The sequence below is a fragment of the Zalophus californianus genome, chromosome 12, assembly GCF_009762305.2.
Source record: "Zalophus californianus isolate mZalCal1 chromosome 12, mZalCal1.pri.v2, whole genome shotgun sequence".
NCBI lineage: Eukaryota > Metazoa > Chordata > Mammalia > Carnivora > Otariidae > Zalophus > Zalophus californianus.
Genome location: NC_045606.1, coordinates 56,837,331 through 56,861,483, shown reverse-complemented (window position 1 = coordinate 56,861,483; position 24,153 = coordinate 56,837,331). Strand labels below are relative to the sequence as shown.

General features: G+C 43.4%; 1 long non-coding RNA gene across 1 annotated transcript; it reads left to right on the top strand.

Annotated features, from left to right (window-relative positions):
- The first annotated feature begins 2,078 nt into the window (after positions 1–2,078).
- On the top strand, positions 2,079–10,333 carry LOC113910946. The gene is made up of 2 exons (XR_003516331.1): positions 2,079–3,257; positions 6,346–10,333. It is a non-coding gene; the product is annotated as an uncharacterized LOC113910946 (long non-coding RNA).
- The last annotated feature ends 13,820 nt before the right edge of the window (positions 10,334–24,153 follow it).

Here is a 24,153-nt window from a genome sequence, read left to right as displayed (position 1 = left end):
ATACATATGTATTTTTTTACTAAGAGGTAAATTCACTCATTTAAATTATTATTATTATTATTATTATTTTAAATGAGGGGTGGAGCGGGGCAGGGGATACTATGGTGGAAAGAATGGACACGGGAGTTGAAAATCCTGGATACTGAGTCAGAGCCCTACATACTGTGTTTAGTTTTTATTTATTCAAGGTACAGGGATGACCTTGTAAAAACCATTTCAGTTGTCGGAGTATCTGTTTCCTCTTCTAAAACACGTGGAAAGTAGCTGGAAAATCTGAAGGGTTGTTTCCAGCACTAAATCTTCTTTCTTTCTAAGAAGGAGCAGTAATTTTGCGTACCTTCCTTTCTCCATCCTCTGCCTTCCCTTCCTCACCATCTAAGGACCAAGCTCTGTGAAAAGGCACATTGGGGGCGGGGGTGGGGAGGGGCCTTATCCCCCTAACCGTGGGAACAGCTACACCATATTTGAATCCAGGATCTGCTTCTTACTAGCTGCATGACTTGGGCCTAATTATTTAACTTTGCTGAGCATCATTATCTTATCTGAAAAACGGGATAAAGAACTCCCACCCGACAGACCTATTGAATGCATTAGATGAGATCGCGTGTATTGTGGGAGCTTTCGACAGAGGATGCATGGGAAAGGGGAAAGGCACAGCTGGTGTTTGAAAATTGGAATAATTCGGAGTTGGGAAGCATGGATGGGAATGAAGTCTTAAAAGTTCACAAACTGACCTGTAGGGTAGAGGTTCTCAAACTCATTTAGATTATGACACGCATAGAAAATAATAAAAGGATTTTATGTTTTTTTTTTAAATATTTCATTTTTAAGTTATCTCTACACCCACCATGGGGCTGGAACTCACAACTCCAAGATCAACGTCACTCACATGCTCCGCTGACTGAGCCAGCCAGGCACTCTCATAAATATATTTTTGTAAAAAAAAAAATTGTCACTGCCTTTTTCCTTCCTACTTTTTGCTTTGGATAATAATTACAGAAAAGAAAGTGGCTCCTCCATGGTAGATGGGTATGTTTGATCAAATGCTCTCTTTCTGGCTCTAGAGAATAAAATGCCCAGCTGTGTGAGAGAGTAAATGCCCGCCCTTTGAGACTCTAACCTGGACTCAGTATAACATAAGGCTGTGATTTTCTAAATCAGAGTAAGTTATTAAAAAAAAAAAGTGCCCCAAAAGCAGAATTTTTCCTCAAAAGCAGAATTCATGAACTAAACTCATGGCCTGAAGACGGTCTCATTCATGGTGTCTGACAAAGTCCCCTCTCTCTATATACATGATCATTAGCCTCCTCTGTGAGATCTGAGCCCTGCATATGTTTAATTAGATGTAATTTCTGGAGATAAAGAAGAATGATTAAATTATCCAGACTCCAGAAAAACAAAAGATCCTTAGTTCAGCCATCCATCAGGCCTCGACAGCTAGAGTATTATACGCTATAACTCAAATGAAAATATTTCACCTAAAAGTAGAGTGCCCATGTCCATGATATCATTAAAGGAAATCATTAAGCATTTATGCAGCACTTTGTGCCGGAAAAGTGCTTTACAGATATTTTTATTGCCCACCAAAACCCTCAGAGGCAGGTCCTTCTCTCCATCTTAAAACCAACGCAGAGAAGAGGTTAAATTACTTAAGGTCTTGGAGAAAATAAATGACTGTATCAGAATAAGACCTTTGAGTGCCAAAGTCAGCTGTTTTATTTAATCCACTGAACCATTAGGTTAGAAGTTTATTCACTGTATAAAGCATTATCTGATTTAGGATTGACTCATTTTTCTTTAACACCTAGATCTCTGGTGGTGTAGACCCAGTGCAAAATCTACTTATTTACAGTCACTTACCCTCATCATGAGCATCTCTTAAGAGCACTGAGCTCCTGAAGAAATGTGATTAAAAAGAAAAAAAAAATCAATGTATTTTAAAGGATTGGCTTTATTATACTAAGTAATAAATAACCACTGGACTCTGTGGCTTAGCCCGCAGACTAAGGTTTGCATTCCAGGCGGGAAGGCACTCCTCCATCCAGGGACTCAGGGATCCAAGTGCCTTCTCTCTCAATATGTGGTGTCGGGGGGCAGTGAAGCAGGAAGTAGGCGAGGTTGGGGTGGGACTCACTCTGTTGATAAGCACCCTGGGCCACAGGGATGCACACACTGTCAGCCCTTCTGCTCGTAAAGCTTTGGGGCCAGAGGTAGTCACATGGCCCCTGGACCAACTATCAGAGGCTGGAAATGTCCGCAAGTGCCCAGGCCGTTTGCTCAGCCCCATTGCCTCTTTTACCGGCCGATTTTGGTTTGAGTTGAATTCTCTCTTTTGAACTTGGAATTCAAAATGTTAGTGACAGCATTTAGTCAACTTTTGCCTGCAATAGGAGCAGCAGACCTATTGAATGCATTACATGAGATCGCGTGTATTGCGTTGTATAAGCTTTGGGGCCAGAGGTAGTCACATGGTCCTTGGACCATCTCTCTTTTATGGCCTCACATCTCCTGACCCTGTATTATTTTCAAAGTCCCTTCACAGACTTCGTCTCATCTGATTGCCACAGAAAGAGAATCTGTCAGAAGGACTGCTGTGCTTCCTTTTCATTTCCTCCAGTCCAACAGCTGCGGGACCTGGGAAACAAGATCTATGGTGTAACGAGGGCGTATCCTGTTAACCCTGGGACTCATCTACCACACGGGATTAGAGTCTGAGGCAGTATTAATTTTACGCCTGGAACTAGGTCTTGGTGGACTGCTACTTCATCTCTTGCTCACTGTTAATGATGTCAGAGATAGCTCGGCTCCACTTTGCCTGTGTTTGGGGAAACTGAGAAGATTGGAGGCCGGAAGGCGGTGGGTGGGTGGCATGGGATTGGCAGTGCTGAGTCTGGGAGGCAAGGTTAAGCTCTACTGCTCCCCAGACTGTGCAAAACCACGTGCTGGGCGCTGTTCACACCCTTATTAGAGTCTTCGTTGCAGGGGTGGTGAAAAAAGTTAAGAGAGGATTCTAAAAATAAAAGCGCACTAAAATGAAAACAAAATGTGAAATGGCATGGAAATGGCATGGAAAGAAAGAAGTAGTTGGAAGTTCTGGATTACGGAATGATTCCCTTTGGTCGTGGCGAGGGCCAACTTCGATTTCAACTTGTCCTTCTCATATATTTTCTTAAAACGTTCTTGCCCGTAAAACAGAAGAGATCCCCCGGACTGGTTTCTGAAGAAGGCCAATGATGAATTTGTTTACCGATTGACTGGTGAGTGCTCTGACTTTTGCCTCCAGGTCTTCAACTAATGCTGACAACTTTGACCCAATTTTGGGAGGCGATTATATTTGGCTGGGCTGCTGAGCTCTTTCTCAGAACCTCTTCTCAGGACACTTGCCAAATGCTCTTTTTTGTAACTGTGTTGTAAAGTCTGAGGAAGGTTGTCTTGGGTCATTGCCCAGGACCTAATGCCCGAGTTGTAGACATACATGGTTGCTGTCCTTACGTCCCACGAGGGCTGAATCCAGGCATCAGCAGCCTTCTCTCACAGCTCTTCAAAACTAGAAAGGCTCTCTGAACTCTACCAGTTGCCTGACGGGCAACAAAGAATTTTACCTCTCTACATGGTAACAACTCCTTCGTCAAGCACAGTTCTTCTCACTGCCTTTAAAACCAGGCTTCTCTTTCATAAATCACACATTTCAAGCTTGATGTGCCGGAAAGGCTGGTGTGGCTCCCTCCACCTCTACTCAGTCCTCTGACTGGAGTCATTGGGGTGCTTTCTATTTCTTACAGTCACACATGTCCTAACTAAGCCTTTGGAAATTGGAACGTATCTAGAATTGACACTGAAATGTAATCATGCTTCGCCTTCTCCAAAATGTGAATATGCCACTGTTGCCTTTAGAACACTAATATTTCTTTTGGAATCATGATTATACCAAAACCCAACCTCTTCCTTAGCTTTGTTTAAAAAACAACACAAAACAGTGACATTTAATCAGAAAGGAGATATATATTTAGCAAGGCGGGGAAAAGGTGACTCAGGAGGAGTAGGGTGAGGAAAAAAATGAGGAAAGAATAAAACTGTCCACATTAGTTTTGCTGCTGGGTTGTGAGCTATTCTTATCCTGTCAGCACAGTTAATGAAGGAAAAATAGTCCCCAGAAGCAATGTGGCTGGAGACACTGATCTGCCCTCCCTGCCCCTCACGCCAAGAGAGACAGGGTCTAGAGCAAGTTTCCCCAGCGGGAGTTACTGGGAAAGTGACTTCTTGGCCCCGGGTAAAATTTTCTGTCTTTGTCAACCTCAGGGGCAACTTGATTTAGGGCCAAGAGTGTGCACAGAGCTGCAAATGCAAGGGAAGAATCTCTCTCTTTGAATTGTTGACAGTGTAGATAAGGAGCAAATACTGACACACTAGAAATGGTGAAGGGAGTTTACAAAGCAGTGGGCAATCCAGAGCTGGCCTGGGGGGGTTCACAGGGAAGAATCTAGAAAAGAGAAAGCTTTCACTCCCAGGGTAGCTCGGAAAGGCTTCAGGAGAAAGCGGATCCTGGGCAAATCTCAAGGGATAAGCAGCTAGAGATCAATGGGGAGAAGAGGGAAAGAATGTGGATGGTGGATCCCATGGTGGAATGATGGGAGCAGAGTGGCCTGATTAGTGAAGGCTTCGTACTGAGTTGTGCCTGTTAAGACTGAAAATTTTCCTGAGTTTCTGCCATCTCCACCTAATGACCACTGACACCTGAATCCACCTTCCATAAAAGTGTGAACTAGTGGTTTAGTCTGCATGATCCAAGACAATAGCCAACTTTATTTCGTATGTTACAGTTGGGCTCATCTGAGATTTCAGAAACTGCATAATTTTTTGTGTGGGAGCTCAGAAAGAAATGTGACAAAATATGCTAATAAGAAAGTCACCTTCTCTCTCTCTCTTTTTTAAAGATTTTATTTATTTACTTGAGAGAGAGAGAGAGAGAGAGCAAGAGCAGGGGGAGGGGCAGAGGGAAAGGAAGAAGCAGACTCCCTGCTGAGCAGGGAGCCAAACCTGTAGGGCTCAATCCCAGGACCCCGGGGTCATGATCTGAGCCGAAGGCAGACGCTTAAATGACTGAGCCACCCAGCGCCCACTTTCTCTCATTTTTTTAAAAGAAAACCTTAAATCAACATTTCCATACGTTTCATTTTTTGTTTATAATTTGCATATGCAATTGCTAATTTTTCTTAGGTACTAGTAGCAATGGGTAGTAATAATAAATGACAGTAATAAGAAAACCTTACATTTTACATTTACAGGGCATTTTTGTATCTATTGTCTCATTTGGGGAGTCATTACCATTCCAAGTGTTTATCCTTCCTGCAAAGGGTTTTCCACAGTCACAGAGCGGACTAAAGGAAGACCCAAAATTCAAGCCCAGGTGTCTGACTACGAGTCTACCCCCCTTCCCCACCACTGGGCCACACCACCTGTGCCAACAGCAGAAGTATCTATTATACTGGCTAAGATGAAAAACAGCAGCCTCCATGTGGATGAGAACCTAGCAAGCCAAGGCATCTCAGTCACTACTGGTGGGAGCATAAATTGATAGGCATTCTTTAGAAAGAGTGGTTTGGCAAAATGTATTAAGAAACTTAACAGTATTCCTATACTTTGACCCAGTAATTTTGTTTCTAGGAATCTATCATAAGTAATTACTAAGAGTTGTGGCCAAAGACTTACATAGAAATGAGTTTACTGGAATGCTACTTATAATACCCGACAATAGGAGGTTAGTTAAGTACATTCCAATGATGGAATATTATCAAAGTCATTAAGGATCTCATTTCTGAAGATGATTACTAATAAATACTCAGAAGATATTTATGATATAAGATCAAAGGAAAAAAATCAGCCTGCAGATAGTGTAACTGGCAGAGAGAGAGAGAGAGGAAGAAATACATCAAAATGTCAGCAATGCTTAAGTGTGGGTGATGAGATAACACATATTTTTAAAATTTTATACCCATTTCCCATGTTTCCCATAAGAGCATGTAATAATTTTATACTTAGATTATATTTAAAATTTATAAAATGGTAAAAACAGTGGATTATACCTTAAAAATAAGGAGTGATTAAGGGATTTAAGATCATCATTTTACCTAGACTGGTCTATAAACTGCATGTCTCACGTAGGGGTTGGGGGGGTAGAGAGAAACGAAAACAACAAATGAAAGCAGTGCTAACTTGTTACATTTCCAAGGAGCAAAGTAAGGATTCGTAAGATGAAAACCACAATTGCAATGGAGTGTGTGGTAAATATTTAAAGCTAGAAAAGTTTGGCTCTAAATAGTTGACTCACTTCCCCGGTCTACGCAGGCTGTGCTCAGCACGTCCGAACCAGGCTCCAGGCAGCCTTTCTGCAAGACGTTCTTCGCCGTTCTTCCCCCGTGTGGACATTTGGCTTCTTCCTTCACTGTCTTTGGCCCTGGTGATAAAAAGAGGAACAGACTCATCAGTGAGGAAGAGAAGTCGCAAGCCAAAAGCGCAGAGATATTCCGGAACTTTCCAGGTGGGAGAGAAAGAAGAACAGAACGGGCGGGAAAAGCAACCCCAGCGTTCAGGGTTAACACTTTGCTTTTTGAGGAACCTTCAGTGCTTGGAAGGCTTCCAGTCTGAACTCGCAGAGTTCATCAACAGGAAAACAAATAGCTGGCATGCTCCGTATTTACTCTGCCTTTCTCAAGGTTGCAACATAAATTTCCCAACTTTGCAAGCTGTTAAAGCCGAGGAGACATTTCGTGAGCTCGGGGCCTTCCCTCCAGTCTGTGTGACTCACGTGTGGCCCCATTTTGGGAAAATGTAGGTAGCAGCCCTCCGGGCTCGGGGGAAGACAGTGGCGGCACTGTGGACGCTCCCAGAGCAGACAGTGGGGGCGGAACGATGGCCGGAAAACCTGAATTCTCCAAACGAGAGCTGCCGGGCTGCCTTGGAAAAAATGCACTTCGGCCACAGGAGCGAAAGCTCTGAGACCTTGCTGGGGGAATTTATAGCCGGCTCGCCATGCAAAATACCCAACGGTGTTTTAGTGAAGTGGTGTCCGAATTGTAATATAGCTAGATCAATTCTGGAAGCAACCTTCTTCAACACCATGGGAATATTTGTGTTCTCACTTTCAACATTTCCAATTAGCAGAGAAGCTAATGCTGGAAACCACCACATATAATCCAGAAAAAAACTGTCACCCTAACATTATAAAAATTGAATATGTGTCAGAAGGGGATTTAGATTCTTTAGGTTAATATTATTTTTGCTATTAGGTAATGAACTGACATTAATTTACTCGAGCTGCATGATTAGGTTAATTTACTCCAGAATAATCTTGCATTTTAAAAATTAAAAATGGTGGCCGTATCTTCTCATTATCAATCAAAGTAGCAGCAACACTGCAAAAACATCGCCATTTTGTACTCAATTGTGCTCTTACAGACAGTCAAATAAGCACTAAAAATGACAAATTACCATGCTCAGATAGATCTTCATGTTTAAGCACCTACAAAAAACTGTCCATTTGTGAATGGTTAAACTTAATCAATTATTTTTCCTATACGCAAGATACCCTTTTTCACAAATAGAAATCTACAAACAATATTAGAGCAGTTTAAATCTTATATATAGGAATGCTACAGCATAGAAAAACAAAATAAGCTCACACACACACCAAAGAAAGCTAAACAGTTTATCCTTTTTTGACCTTCACAAATATAAATGCTCTATATCTATGGCTCTATAAATTAAGTCCTTTAATGATTCCAACGTGCTGATAATGTTCCTGCACTTGCTGGAACTATGATTCTGTTAATACTTTGAAAATTACTTTAATTAACTTTATTTCATCTTGTAGTAGTTATAGAACACTTTTATATATTTTAAGTATGCATTAATTTGTATCATCATTAACCTTGGGTTTTGCCCTTGGTAATTGTGGTAATTTGTAAGTTGGGTTGAGCGAGGGGCCAGCGCCTTAGAACAATACATGTTGTGGGTCCCGTCAATAGCTTGAGTAGGCAGGAGTCTTCCGTTTACAAGGGACAGAAAAATAACTTGGAAGGGTAGAAGTAGAGGGGGCATGGTTCAGCTGAAAATTCCCAGGGATGGATTTTATGTGGCCCGTGAGTGTGATGGAGAAGGAGGGAATCTTCTGAATGGCCACGTCTGAGTTGGGCACCTACCCCACCCACCCCAACTCCTCCTCCTGAGATGACAGAGGGAGGAATCTGTTACAGATGAAGAGGGTGGGAGAGGACACCCCCAAACAGTGTCCACCATAACAGTTAATCCAATTTATTTTAAATTTTTATATCTTAATAGTAAGAGCGTGTGCTCTGCCCCTTTCTTTTCTGACACATCCAGACAGCCAATTCCTGCCACCATATGTAACCTAGTTTGGGATTTTTACCTCTGTACCCGCAATTCGTCACAACTCTAAAAAACCCAGCTTTTCACCCTCACTGGCTTTCTAGAAACCTCGGTAGTATCCAATTCATGGGCCCTGTGAGGCCCATGACAGGGATGCTAAGGCCAAGTTCCCTGCCCTCAGGGAGTTTATGGAGGGATGGATGCTGCAGTCAGCTGAGTAATTCGTGGGCAGGCACATCTTTTCTCTGGATGTGCCCTGGCAGGCCAGAAGAGGGCGGAGTGAGTTTCAGCAGAGGGGACCCAGCTGTAATTACACAGCTGCAAACAACACGCTCCTTTCCTGATTTGGATTCTGTGTGATGAAAATTCTCAGTTCCATCTTTCTCTATATTAACATTACCTCCATTCTGAGCACATCGTGTTCAGTGACAGAAAATGATATCACATGAACCACAGAAGATACTCAATAGTTTAAGTATAATGTTTTATAGATGTCAAAGTGACATCATTTGAAGAATCAGTGCTTTCAAAGAGCCAGAATGCCTTCTATTTATTCTCCTCATGCCCAACAGTTTTCAAGGTCTTGGTCTGCAGTCAGCTCCGCTCTGGGTGGAAGATACGTATTACTCCCTTGCAGACCACAGAGGGCTCAGGGGAGGTCATGCCAGGCCCATCCCCCTGATGGTACAACTTACATCTCACATTGCTGCCATGGTTGAGAGGGGTGTATTTGTCTATAGCTGCCCAGCAGGTGGAGGAAAGGTATTATATGAAAAGGAAAACTCCTGGGTGGGTAGGAGTTTGGGCCAAGCCTTTCCTGCTTCTACATAGAAGGATGAGTAGTGGGGGGTCAGAGGCTGCAGTGCGTGCGGAATTATAAGACTTTTTCAGATCAAGATAAGGTCTTAGAGGTCACATGGTTCTATGCCCTTCTTTTACTAATGAGCAGGAAGATGGTGACAAATTCCTTATCACACAACCAGAGCAAGGCCCCCAGGCCCCCGGGTGGGTGAATGGAAGTCTTCATTGATGCCATCTTCTTTCCTTGCATGTCCTGTGTTGAAGGCTAACTATTTAACAAACAATCCAAATCACAGTGACTCAACACAATAGGAGTTATATCTTGCTTGTGGACCCAGTTTAATGTCACTGTTAGGTGGGCACCTTCCATGCGGTGATTCAGGGACCCAAGCATCTTTTGTTCTGTGGGTCTTCCATTCCCGGCAGCTTAGAAGTTACTTGTTGGACTTAGGCAGAGAGGGAGAGTGAAAGATTGTGTAGGAGATGGGCAAGACTGGAAGTGGTGTCCCTCACTTCTACCCATATTCCCCTGGGCTGGAGGCCACTCATGAGGCCGTACCTTACTGCAAGGGAGGCTGGGATATGTAGTCCAGCTGTGTGCAAAGCAAGGAAATAGATGGGTTTGTGTAAGCACACGGCAGTGTCATTTCAGTCTTTGGGAAGTTTATATTGAGCAGTGGAGGACACGTGACCTTGGGACCTGGACAGACTTGGATTTGGATACTGGTTTTGTGGCCTTGGGCACAAATCTCAGTTTGCTCAGCTGGGGTAATGGGAGTATTCTGTGGGGTCACTGTGAGCATTAAACGAGATAGGGGATGTAACATGTCTGTGCCACAGTACTCTCACCGTGTTTTTACAAGCCACTGGGACTAGGTGGAGTAGGGAAGAGGAGGAAACAGACAGGCTTCTTGTGTCCCCTTTTGACCAAGCCTGGGTGCCAGAGCTGCCAAGCAGGGCCCAGCCGAGTCCAGAAAACATGCTCCATTAGGTGCCAAGAATGGGGGCACTTTCCTCGGTCTCTTGCTGAATCTCAAAATACTGTAATTCATTCTCATCAACATGGGATTTTGAAAGGAAAAAAATCCAGAAAAACCACAGGCATCCATTTCATTTGATTAATAAAAATTCAGTCACTTTGCATGCAGTTCCAGAGAGTTTCAATCCGTCATGCTCAGTCTGAGACCGTCACATATAGAAAGCAGTGATTTTATTATTTTCTGGTGAAAAAAATATATTTCTGGAAAGCAGTGACAAGAAAAATGATCGAAACGAAAGTGTCCCCTTTCACTTATGAGTTTTGGTCCTCTAAGACTAAATCTGGCTCCCGGGAGTGAAAAGAATCGCCTTCTCATCATGGTTAAGACCCTGAGGGATGGGACGTGGCTCCTGTCTCATGGTGTGCCCAGAGAGGGGCACATTAAGGGCTTCAATAAATATTTGCTGATATTGAATCAATAAGTGAGTGAAGATAGTTACAGAGGTAAAAATGAAAAAAACCCTTTGCCTGAAACATCGAGATTTCGTGGGGGGAAATCCCCTGCATCTTAGTTATGGATTCTCTGAATGGTTTCTTCCTCAGTTGTAAAGCTAACAATAAAACGTACACACACACACCCACACACACACACACACACACACCCACACCCACACCCACACCCACACCCAGAGAGACATTCCAGAGAGAGGTAAAACAAAGAGGAAGGTTGATTGTATCTTTTTTTTAGGGCACTGTCTTTTAAAATAACCTTCCAAGCCCAGCTAGTTGAGTGTCAGTAGCATATTGAAAGTAATAAATAAAATGACATCCGGGGCTCAGAAGGTTAACAGTTTTTTTCAAAAAATTATTTTCCCAAGTCCAAGGGTAAAATGGCGCCTAAAATCGCAAAACATGGTCCTAGAGTGCCCCCTGGTGTCTCTTTGGTGGAATTGTCAAAGCCTGTAATTGTGCCCTGCTAGAGCCTTTTGCATAATTCTTGATTTATTCATGAGTCTGGGACTTTGGGCGCCAGGCCTACTTGGAGTGGAAGCGGGGAACGCAGAAGGCTGGGAAAAATTCTTTCAGCCCTTTTTCAAATGGGTTACCGCCACAATGTAAAAAATAATTAGTACATTAACCCTCATATAAGATTTAAAAACTGGAACCATGTGTTATCTTGAAGAGAAGCTCTTTCACCTGCAAAAAAATTATTGGCTTTTTTTATTTTTCAGAAGGCAGATTATTAAGCAGTTTCTTTTGCCCGTTAAAAGGTTCTTTGTAAATCAGTTGGACAGAGGACAGTTTTTAATTTCAGAGATTAATTATCACCCTTAATAATTGAGCCATCCTTTATTTTTTCTCAAGACCTATTCGTTTAAATAAAAGCTAGTCCATGAAATGAGAATGAAGATTATAGACCAAATTAAAATACTGTAAAAGACAGTATTTTGTCATAAAAAAATATCGAAATTTATTCCAGGGACCCCTGGCTGGCTCAGTTGGTAGAGCAGGTGACTCTTGATCTCAGGGTTGTGAGCTCGAGCTCCATGTTGGGTGTACCGCTCGCTTAAAATTAAATATATATATTTATATATATATTTTATATTTATATTTATATTTATATTTATATAAATATAAATTATTTATATTTATATAAATAAAATAAATATATATATATAAATATATATATATATATATACATCTTTAAAATAAGAATATTTCTATTCCTTGGAAAGGGAAACCAGTGAAATTACAGTAAAAATTGGCAAGGGAAACATGGTGAATTTGAGGTTGTTAATGGTCTATTGATGAGTCTGGCTTAACTCTAAATGCTGCGGCCAAACTTGTGAAATATAAGGGAGAAAAGGAGTTTTCTTCTTCCACCCTTCTCTGTGATGATGAAAGTCACTTGACTTCAGCTTACGATATGTAATGTGTAGCTCCAGGGGCCCGCACTGCTTGACCGGGCAGAGTGGAGGCCTTGACCTTCACGGAGCTTCAGACCCAGGAGGGAGAAAGGCTGGCAACACCCACCATTCCCCATCTATGGGATGGATGTTGGGCTGGAGAAGGAGCACAAAGGACAAGTTTCTAAAGACAGAGGAATCGGGGACCCTTCCCTGGAGGACGTGACCTTGGAAGACAGGAATTAGCTAGATGAGAATAAGGGTGAAGGGCATGATAAGAACAAACATGGGCACGGGCAAAGGAGTCAGCACAGCACTTCCGTCTAGCGAGGATGTGCGGGGGGAAGGGAGGATAAGACTTGAGAGGATCCCTGGCGTGCATTGCCAAGCCAAAGAGTTTTACACCGAAAGTCCTGGGGTGCTCCGAAGGGTTTAGGCGGGGGAAGGACATGAGCAGCTTGGTAGCCCATTGAGAGTGGGTTGGAGGGCAACCAGCTGAGGCAGAAGACAGATGTTCTTTGGAACAAGTGCAGCATCTCCAATTCTCTCCTTTGCAAGAACAGTCATCAGTGCTTATGGGGATTCTTTTAATCTGAGGAGGGAGCTCCGGGTGAAGAAAAGGCAGGCGCTTTGAAGCTTGACTGTCCCCATTCAAACCCTCGCTTGGTCCCTGCCAACCTTGGGCAGGCTTCCTGATCTCTCTCAGCCTCTGTTTCTTTCACCAATAAATTAGGCATAATACCCACCTGACAGGATTGGAGAATCCTGGTATAAGGAATGTGATTGGTCTAGGAGCTGGCACATCGCAGGTACCCTGTAAATGGTACTTAAGTTTGGTTAAAGTGAAAACGATTCACATCATAAAGGCTCCAGACCAAGCCAGGCCCCTGTGGGTGTTCTCACAGTTTCCTGAAGCCATCCCATAGTGTGTGGTTATATAGATCTATATAATTATACAGTTGGTGTCTGTTCTTTTTTCTGGCCTGTAAGCCCCTCGGTCACCACGTTTCAGATGTACCACAGGTGCTAAAAATAACTGTCAACCCAAATCTGTCAGCACATAACCCCAAATGCTGGTGAGGATGAGGAGCAACAGGAGCTCCCGTTCATTGTTGGTGGGGATGCAAAATGGCGCAGCCCATTGGAAGACAGGTTGGCACTTTCTTACAAAACGAAACATACTCTTGCCACACAATCCAGCAATTGCCCTCCTTGGTGTTAACCCGAAGAAGTCGAAAAGGGGGTCTACACAAAAACCTACACGTGGATTTTTATAGCAGCTTTATTTATAAATGCCACAATTGGGAAGCAACCAGGATGACAATCCAAACAATGGGCTATTATTCAGTGCTAAAAAGATATGAACTATCAAGCCATGAAAAGACATGGAGAACCTTAAATGCCTGTTACTAAGTGAAAAAAGCCAATCTGGGAAGAAGACACACTGTATGAGTCTGTAAAATTTCAATCTGGATAGAAGACACACATCCTGGCAAAGGCAAAACCGTGGAAGCAATAAAAAGATGAGTGCTTGCCAGGGGCTTGGGGAGGCACAGAGGATTTTTAGGGCAGTGAAAATACTCTTACGATATCATCATGATGTGTACATGTGATTAGACATTTGTCCAAAATCATAAAATATACACCAAGACTGGACCATAATGGAAACTGTGGACTTTGGGTGATAATGATGTGTCATTGTAGGTTCACTGTTGGTACCGAATGTCCCTCTCTGGTGTGGGACTTGATAGTGGGGAAGGCCGTGCGTGTTGGGGGCAGGGGCAATATGGGAAATCTCTGCACCTTCCTCTCTTAGGTTGCTGTGAACCTAAAACTACTTAAAAAAATTAAAGTCTTAAAAAAAATAGCCATCAAATGAAAGACAAAGAAGAATGTTTGGCGCCATCCTGCAGGGCAATGACAAAACTAAAGAATGGTAAAGGAATCCTCCATCTGGGGCAATATTTCCCAGAACCCTATGATTCTGGGGCTGATAACTTGGCTTTAGAAACTGCAGTCGAATTAGGGGCATTAGCGTCCTCACTGCGGTCAGGTGGGGGGACGGAGCAGGGGCTGAGAGAGCTGGCTTCCTGGGCAGGAAGACCTGGCTGGGAGATCCAACGTCACCACAAATTTCTCCGCCCCTCCTTTTGCTCGTGAGCAGAGTAAGGATAAGATGCTCTATTAGCAGAATCCTTCTGTTTAATCCTTCTTGTTTAATCCTACAAGATAATCCATTTAAAACCCATAACACACTCACACCTGTTATTATCGATCATCAAAGTTACTGATAAAAAAAAATCTTTCAGATTCCAGTTCACTGCTCTGTAGTACCCACATTTATTCTCTGCAGTGAAGACAGACTGTCCAGTGTTCAGCTTCAAATGGTAAAAAGAAAATCTTAAAAACAGTAACTTCTTTTGCATAACTAAATTCACATCAAAACTTGTCAGTGTTTAGATAGAAGTTATAGATATAGTCATAATTAGTTAATACTTGCCATGTGCTGTTTCGGGTTTCACATGGCATTCTTTGAATATATATATGTATATATCTATATGTATTCTCATGAAATAAGTACATTACTGTGTTTCTTTCTATATAAATATAGTTATTTATTTTTATGCATACATGACAACAAGGAGGGACTGAATTTTGATTACATTCCCAGGTCAATCTTGTGTTGGTGCCAGGACTAAAATTCTGGTCTCTTGGGGTGTTTTATGAGCCATTTCTGGTGTAGTTTAATTCTTTATGCAATAACTTCCTCCCTCCTTCCCTCCCTCCCTCTCCCCTTCCCTTCATTCTCCCCTTCCTCCATTCCTCCCTTCCTTCCTCCCTCCCTCCCTTCCTTCCTTCCTTCCCCCATTCGTTCCTTCCTTCCTTCCTTCCTTCCTTCCTACCTTTCTTCCTTCCTTCCATTCTTCAAACATGGTAGAGGGTTTGCCTTGTCCAGACATTGTAGCAGATGCTGCTGTGCAAAGCCTAGTCTATGTCTGTAGGAGCTCAGGGTCTAGTGCAGAGGTTCTCAGAAGTTGTGGGGGTCAATTCCATGGTGTGTTTTGGAAACTTGAACCGATGTTTGGGTGGTCACAGAAATGGAGGGGCAATGAAAATATTCAATGGACAGAGGCAGGGCTGCTGGAGACCCCACATGCCTCAGACAACACACACACACACACACACACACACACACACACACACACACACGGTGACCTTCTGGAGAAGGGTCATTGGCAGGTGAAAAACATGTTTATAAAGATCTGAGTCTAGTTTTACATTTAAATGGGAAGGTTTAACTTGTTAAACTTTTATTTTTGGCACTCTGAATTTCCCACCACGGAGGTGAAGAGAACTTTGAACTTCATTTGTTCAGAGCCTTACTGGGAGTTTTTCTGCTGCATGGGCCAAAGAGCCTGTGGTATCTGAATCACTTACAGAGTGTCCTTGTGGGGGTTCTAGCTGCAGTGTCTGTGGGGGCTTTAGGTAAGGCTGGCTGCAACATCATGTCTTCTTGCGCTCGTGCTGGAACATTCACTTACAGACTCAATGTATTTTATACAAATTACTTTCATTTTTCCTTGATATTACAGATGGGGTTTTATATTGCTTTCTTTGCTGTTGATGTTGAACTCATGTGTTTAGGTAGGTTATGCTTGAATTTCATTTCTGGAGTGAAAAGGAAGGTATTACAGAAGATCCATTATGAAAAGGGGCCGTAGGGTCAGGGGTAAAGGGTAAGGACCATTGACGGGGGGCAGAGATGGTAAAAGGTCAGCAACACGCTGGAGGGACAGGTTACAGCAGGGCCCCTGACTCAGACAGGAGTGGAGACCCTGAAGGAAAATACACTAAAGCACATTCATTCATTCATTCATTCATTTTTTAAAGATTTGAGAGCGAGCGAAAGGGAAAGAGAATACAGAGGGAGAGGAAGAAGCAGACTCGCCCCTGAGCGGAGAGCCCGATGTGGGACTCCATCCCAGGACCCTGGGATCATGACCTGAGCTGAAGGCAGACGCTTAACCGAATGAGCCACCCAGGCGCCCCTAGACTAAAACACACTTAATTGAAAATGCTGCTGGGACTGACATGCATGGTAACCAGAAAGAAAACATCATAACCATTCAAGCCAAGATGTCTTCTAATGAGCATCAGAGAAGAGTGAGAGCTCTGTGCTCTGACCTCGAAGTTTCCTTAACTTCTGTGACTTTCAACCTCGGTTCCCACACCTATAAAACAGTAGGTTCAACTACCTTCTCAGGGGCCTTTCTTTGCCAAAATTCTATGAACCATCTACAGCAGCTGTTCTTACAGTAAACTGGTCTCATTTTTCTTAGATCCTGACAGTGAACTTCATATAAAACTTTTTAAAAAGTTTTTAATTTTCATTCCAGTATAGTTCACATACAGTGTTGCATTAGTTTCGGGTGTACAATATAGTGATCCAACAACTGTACGTATCACCCAGTGCCCATCGTGAGAAGTTGTATGGAAAGGCACAGACCTTTTCATATTGTTTTCCAGTAAAATTTCAAAGACAGTTTTAAAAGATAAAGACCTGGCAGAAGTGAAATAAAAACCTTCAATTTCTACACATCCACAGTTTTATGGAATTTTTACTTAGTGTAAAACCACGAAGCAGAATTTAATGAAAATGCATGAGTTCCGAATCTAGCTCTACCCATCGTTAGTTGTGTGACCTTAGGCGGTTGCCTAACTTCTCTCAAAAAGGGAATACTAATTATGCACTGTGCCTGTATTAATAATAATTATCCCTAATAATACCTCTAGTACTGTGAGGTTTCAATGAGATGATGCTTATAAAGCACTTGAAATATCCCATGTCACTCAGTTTTGCAGGATGAATAAGCTCTAGAGATCTGTTGCACAACAATGTCAATGTCCTTAATAACACTGAGCTGTATGCTTAAAAATGGTTAAGATGCTAAATTTTATGTGATATGTTTCTTACCACAATTTTTAAAAATTGGAGAGATGCATGATGTATATATGACATTTATTTCATGCCATGTTCTAAGTGCTTGATATACATCCTGTACCCATTATAATACTGCTTATTTTTGTTTTCAAGTGGGGCTCAGCCTGCTCATACACTCATCCCGCAAACAAGGACCGAGTGCCTGTATGTACGACACTAGGCGAGGCTGGAGATGTGCAGTGAGGAACAATGTCACTGACCTCAGGAGGCTGAGGCTCCGGGCGCCTGGCGGGCTTAGTGGGAAGAGCATGCGACTCTTGATCTTGGGGTTGTGAGTTCAAGCCCCACGTTGGGTGTAGAGATTACTTTTAAAAAAAAGAAATTAATGTTAAAAAAAAGAAGCAGCAGCAGCAGCAGCTAAGGCTCCAGAAGGGGAGACAGAGGAGTAAACACTGTTAACTGAAGGTGTAAGTGCTCTGGGCCCAATGTGACTGGGAGGATATGGAAACTCGGAGGAATAGTTCTACACTCTCTGAGTGCTTATTGTGGGGAGACCCTGGGGCGGGGATACACATAAAGGACAGGGAGGGTCAGCAAAGGTTCCTGGATGGTTCTGGTCTTTGTCTCAGAGAACAAGATGGAGCTGGCCAGGCAGAGAGGATGCATCTGGGATCTCTGACTTCAGGCCTGGGGGACGTCAGCGCTGGTTCCACATGTGGCTACAACGGGGACAGAGGCAAACTTATGCCTCAAACAGGGCAGCAAGTGCCCCCAGGAGTGAAAAGACCCAGCTTTGTTTTGCTCAAGGGAGACCACACTCCTGTAATTTAAAAAAAACGCCCCTGTTTTTTCTGCCCAAACCGGGGTTTATCCATCACTGGGGGCATATGTGGCCCAGGCAGGGAGGCGTGCTGTGGTCACCGCTCCCATGGCCCCATGGGCCCGGCTTTCACACTGTCCAGAATCTAATTAGGATGACATTTCCAACTCCTTGCAATTCACTGACCAAAGTCGGCACAGACAAGCTCCCTGCCCCCACCCGCTGCCCTTGCTCTGTGAGATGAGATGGTGCGGGATGGCCTTCCTCTTGGCACCCGCACAAGCACCGGAGTTCAGCTCTATCTGAGCCTCATGACTCAACAAATTATTTTGTGCATTTGCTTTATTGCAGACTAGTGGTTATAATGAAATTAGTTCTATTCCACATTATTGGTTCATAATTAGAATTACATGAGCAAAACAGATACAATCTCACCAAGTCTTCCACGCCTGAACAATCGAACTGACTGCACAAATTCCTCTTTTTCTTTTTCACTCCCCCAGCTTCCTGGGCTTCAGGTTGCTTCCAAGCCCTTAAAAATATAAGACCATTTCAGCTGGATTTTCCTACCGTTCTTAGGCAGGGTGACTATATAATTTAGCATCCAAACTGGGACAGTTGTGAAGCTGAAAGAGAGGCCATTAATAATTAGACCAGGATGATAACATAAGCCAGAACTGCCCCAGGCAAGCTGCCATGGGTGGTTACCCTACTTTTATGGGGGCAAGCCACCCCCTCCAATAGTCGGACTTAGTCCTGCCAGGCAATGATGTTTCCCTAATTGCCTTTTTTTTTTTTTTTTAAAGATTTTTTTTATTTATTTGAGAGAGAGAATGAGAGAGAAAGCACATGAGATGGGGGGAGGGTCAGAGGGAGAAGCAGACTCCCCGCTGAGCAGGGAGCCCGATGTGGGACTCGATCCCAGGACTCCAGGATCATGACCTGAGCCGAAGGCAGTTGCCCAACCAACTGAGCCACCCAGGTGCCCCCTAATTGCCTTTTTTTAAATGTTGATTTGGGGCAGTCACCTTTATACATTAAAAATCCCTTGCTATATGGATGGCTACAGTACAATTTCAGAACAAATTTGAGAAATTAAAATGACAAGAAGCAAAGACTATAGTTCCATGCAGATATACAGGATCGCTCTGGACTTTCTTTAAGGTGACCACTGCAAAGAGTAATGGGCTGTGGCGTTCCTTTACTCCAAGCTCATGACCTGGACCAACATCTGGAAGTGTACTTACCTTCCCTTGAGGCGTGGGAAACTTTGCACAAAGTAATATTATAGTCCCTCTCCATTTCACAAAAGTCAGATTTGAGCAAATGAAACGTTCACCCTTGGCTTGAAAATGGAATATACATCAGTAAATATGAGAATGTGTTTTCCTGGGAAACAGCCCTCATTTAGAAATAGCCAGGTGGCATCCAGAAATTCTGACCTCAACTCCAGGTTGATTCAAGTGAAACTGACTATTTAGTATCCCCGCCTTCAAGGCTGCCACCAGCCATCCGTTATCCACCCTTGGCTAGCCATGGTAGGGTTTTCTGTATTAAAGCATGAGACTTTCTGCTTTTGGGTTCTCCAGTGATCCTGAAACACGAGAACCTGAGGCAAAAAAATAAAGCGCCTTTGGATCCTTGAAGCAGCAGTGATTTCTCCAAGCACAAGGACTACATCTAAGATTATGCCCTGCCTACCGCCCTACCTGTCACCCAGGCTTGTGTGAAGACCAACTGTGATAATAATAGACAGTACATGGATGTCCTTTGCTACCTGGAAAGCACCATAACAACATGAGTTATTGTTCTCATTTCAGCGTTTCTGGACGGAGTTGAAATATTTTGGCAGTTGTAGAATGAACTGTAGCATATCCAAACCCATGTATGATACATCATGTTTTCACAGGGTTGTGCTCCACTGAAATGTAGTTTACATATTTCTCTGTCAGGAGCAACCTACGCTTTAACAAGGTACGTAGTAGCCTCAAGTGAAGACATAGATGGAATCCCACTCATCTCTAGAGACTAAATGACTGCCAAGGAAAGAAAGAGTGAAAAGGAGGAAAAAGAAAGAGAGAGAGAGAGAGAGAGAAAGAACTCGTGATGGTTTCAACAGAGCAGTTTGCAATGTATCCTAAGTGGCCAGGGGCGACCACCCATATAACCAGCCAAAGGAAAATCTTGTTAGAACGAGGTCATATTTTCCTTCCAAACAAGAAGATAGAAAGTGGCAGGGGAACTGGAGTTGGACGGTCACCTTGCAGTGCGTGGGAGAGACCTGGTTTCTCTCCACGGTGTGACGGGTCTCAGGCGCCCACGCTCACAGGGAGGGACAGTGAAAGCCCACACACTGGACCCCTACTCTAAGGAATTGTTGACAAAACCAATCTTCATCAGTGTACAAATTACCATCTTTTATCAAGATTGTTCACTCTCCTATTTCATAATAAACCTGTCCGTGGTGTGTGTGTGTGTGTGTGTGTGTGTGTGTGTGTGTGTGTGTGTGTGTGTAGCAGTGGGTGCGTGCTGTTGAGGGAGTGCGCGTGTGTGCCCGTGTGGGTTCCCTATCTCATCTGATGTGATTAAGGGAGAAAAGCGGGGGGATGGGGTGCCTGTTCTTTTGTTTATTTTACAGATAAATCTCATCTCTAATCCGGATGCAGAGCAATGTCTCGAGCAAAGGAGAGGAAGCCCCTCCCCCGCCCTGATGGCATCCATATAAATCACAGGTTTTATTCCTCTGCTGTGAGGGGCATTACAGATCCGGGCGACGTTGTGGACTCTCATTGGGTGATGCTTCATTACTTGGCGGAAAATCCCCAGGGCCAAAACGTTATTTAAATGTGCTATGAAAATAAATGTGATTTATATGTGTGTCCTCTGCTGAGTTGCTCTTCTCTGTTACTGCAGGTGCTGTTGTGCATCAGGATTAGCGCCTGGATTTATCGCCAGCTCAAGCTACACACATGCTCCATGACGGGACATTGTCCACATCTCCAAAAGTTCCAGAAGGGAGACAGTGTTTCTTGAGTGGTGGGTTTTAGACATGCACTGGTGTGGTTGACTTTTATGGGCTGAGAATGTGTGTGCACGCGTGTGTGTTTGCATGTGCATGTGTGCTTGTGTGGAGCCTGGGCCATGTTCATGTGAAGCATGCGGGGACCAGACACTGTACTCAGATGCATCAATTTCCAATGGCAGCAGAATGGTGTTTCTGGTCAAAAAGAGAAAGAAGAAAGCACGATTTTCCTTTCAGCTCGGGGCTGGGGCCCACATGTTTAGCTCAAAGTGAGTGGAAATCTCTGAAAAGCAGGCTTGGGCTAATAAATGTCAGCAAGCCTTCAGCCCAAATGGGATTTGATTAGCAGGAAGGAGGATGGTTGGGGTGTTTCCATTACCAAAGAAAGAAATACAGGGAAGGGCTTATATTATGGGGGAGCAGAGCCTTGGTGATCACCTCCTTTCTCAGTGCGTGGGCACTTACACTCAGTAAACATGGGGCCCACCCGTGATCCCTACCACAGGCCGTGGGCTGCCATTGCCCCAGACGAGGAGCCTCGTGGAGGGAAGAGGTGCAGAGCTAGACTAGATCCACTGTTGGTTGATCACCATCACTCTGTAGGTGACAGGCCCGACCAAGACAACCCATCCTGTGTTGAAACTTAAAACGGCCCTGCCTTTATGCCCATTTTAGATGAGGAAACCAAGGGCCACAGAGGTAAATATCCCATAGTTTGGAACTCTATAGGTCTAGAGAATCCAGGTCCTCTGCTTCCAGAATTCCTTTTCTCTGGACATTTGTTTAACTGGTAGCAACCTGTGTTTTGCCAGTCTTGTCTCCAGCTCGCCTATCCTCTAGTTTTCTTCAAGATTAAGGGTCCTAAATGATAACTAAAATAGTAAGAACTGTCACCAAATCTGTTTTTAGATTGATGTGGGGAAACAAATAAAGGAACTTACAAATACACTCTACTGGGATTTATTTTAAATAAGAGACAGTGGTGGGTGTGGAGGGATGGTGAAATGGGTGAAGGGGGTCAAAAGGTACCCCAACTTCCAGCTATAAAATAAATAAGTCCTGGGGATGTCACGTGCAACGTGGTAACTATATTTAGCAATACTGTATTGCATACTTGAAAGTTGCTGAGAGTAGATCTTAAAAGTTCTCATCACAAGAAAAAAAAATTCTATAACTGTGTATGGTGATGGATGTTGACTCACAGCGGTGATCACTTTGCAATCTAGGCAAATATCGAATCATTGTGCTGTACACCTGAATAACTAATATAATGTTATGTGTCAACTATACCTCCTTTTAAAAACTAAATTTAAAAAAATAAAATTCGAAAGAGACAGTAACTCTGGGGGCCTAAATAGGAAGACTTTTTTTTTAACTTTTAGTTTTGAAATAATTTTAGATCCACATGAAATTTGCAAAACTAGTACCAAGAATTCCTGTATACTCTTTGTTCAGATTTCTCCAGTGTAAATATTATACCATGTTTGCTGTATCATGTTGTGTGTGTGTGTGTGTGTGTGTGTGTGTGTGAATTACGTGTGCATATCTGTGTGTGTGAATTAGTACTTTTCTAAATGGTTTGGGACTAAGTTGTAGACATGCCTCCCCTTTATTCCTGAATACTTTAGTGTGTATTTCCCAAATTCATTTCTGTAACCAGAGTGCAGTTATGAAATCCAGGAATCAACATTACTACAATATTATTATCTAACTTGCAGACCTTATTCCAATTACAGGAATTGTCCTCCTAATGTTTTTCTAAAAAAATTTGTTTTGAGTTTGTGTGAAACTTGTGTCCCACTTGTGGGGACTTGTGTGAGTTTGCTAAAGGTTTAGGCTATTAAACTAAAAACTGAATATTACCCTACACACACACACACACACACACACACACACACACACACATATATTTAGGTAAGGTAATATATCTATAAGGTAATATATATATACATACATATATATATAAATAATTCTCCCTTATCATTGTAATTAAATGTCCATTACTGACAAATTAAAAATGTTTATATCCTTGCGCCAAAAACTAGAGCCAGATTCTGAGTTCCTCTGTGCATTCCTATTCAGTGTTAAGTCTATATATGCACCTGGTGCCCCTGGGGATCTGCACATTTGGCTTCTTGAAGCTTTCTGAAAGTCTCAGCAATGACTCTGGCTCTGAACCCAGAGTGGGCAAAACAAAGTTCCAAAGGGTTTTTTGGCAAAGTGTTATGAGAAAGGGCACTTTGGTCTGTAAACGGCTTTCTATGAGACTCAGCTCCTGGTGAAGTTGCGACGCTGGAGAGGTGTCCCTCATCGGAGCTGCGACAAGTAGGTCACCTGGCTCCCGTGATCACACTGTGTGTCCTAAGACCCAGAGACAGGCAAGTGACAGGATGAAGAAACAACATTGCTCAAGGATTTAGTGCTGTCCACCGAGAAGGATTAGTGCAACGCCTTCCTAATGCCGGTGTTGACAGGCAGGACTAGCATCTGTTTTATAGGCTATCAACTGAGTTATATCAGGCCTCGCCTCTGGGTAGCAGTTATGTTTCAGCCGACATGATTTGACCTGTGGTTTATCCGAATCGGTGTAATAATAAGTTGGGTTGTAAGGGCGTTTACTTTTCCATATATATGCTTGAATATAGTAAACCTGTTCTAAAACCAAGCCAGTAAGGGCTTCTGTTTCCCCCACTGGTACACAGGGAGGGTGCGAGAGTAGTCAACGTGTTCCCCTCTGAGACATGTCCATCCAGAAAGTTTGTAAAAGCTCTTTATTCCTCAGAGGGGAATGACTTTGGTCTTAGGAAGGAAACACATGGCTTTCTTCTTCCAGCTTCCAACTCCGTCTTACCAGCTGCATTTCTTTCCCTCAGCCTGGCACCAATGAAAGGAGACTTTGATGAGCGGGGTGAGTGGCCACTCCGGAGGGAGGGAGGGAGGGAGGAAGGGATGCAAAGGGCCTCCACTTTCTGGAAGGTACTCCTCTGAGAGCCTTTCTGCCTTATCTCTAACACACATCCTTGAGAAACATCACGGGCTTTGGACGAAGAGCCCCCGGGGCCTGATTTACCTGCCGGAGTGACTTTCTCTGGGTTCAGGTCCTTGGAGAAGCAGCCCTGGGAGGGCAAAGCAGCTCCCACATTGGGCCGCCGTGTCTCTTCCAGTCCCTCCTGGGCCTGCTATGCCTGAAAGCAAATTCCTGCCCTTTTTGTTGTTGTTGTTTAATTTTTTTAAAGGTGTTAGCAATCTGTCCTACGTTTGCCCACCCCTGCTGGGATTTATGATCCAGTTCCCGTT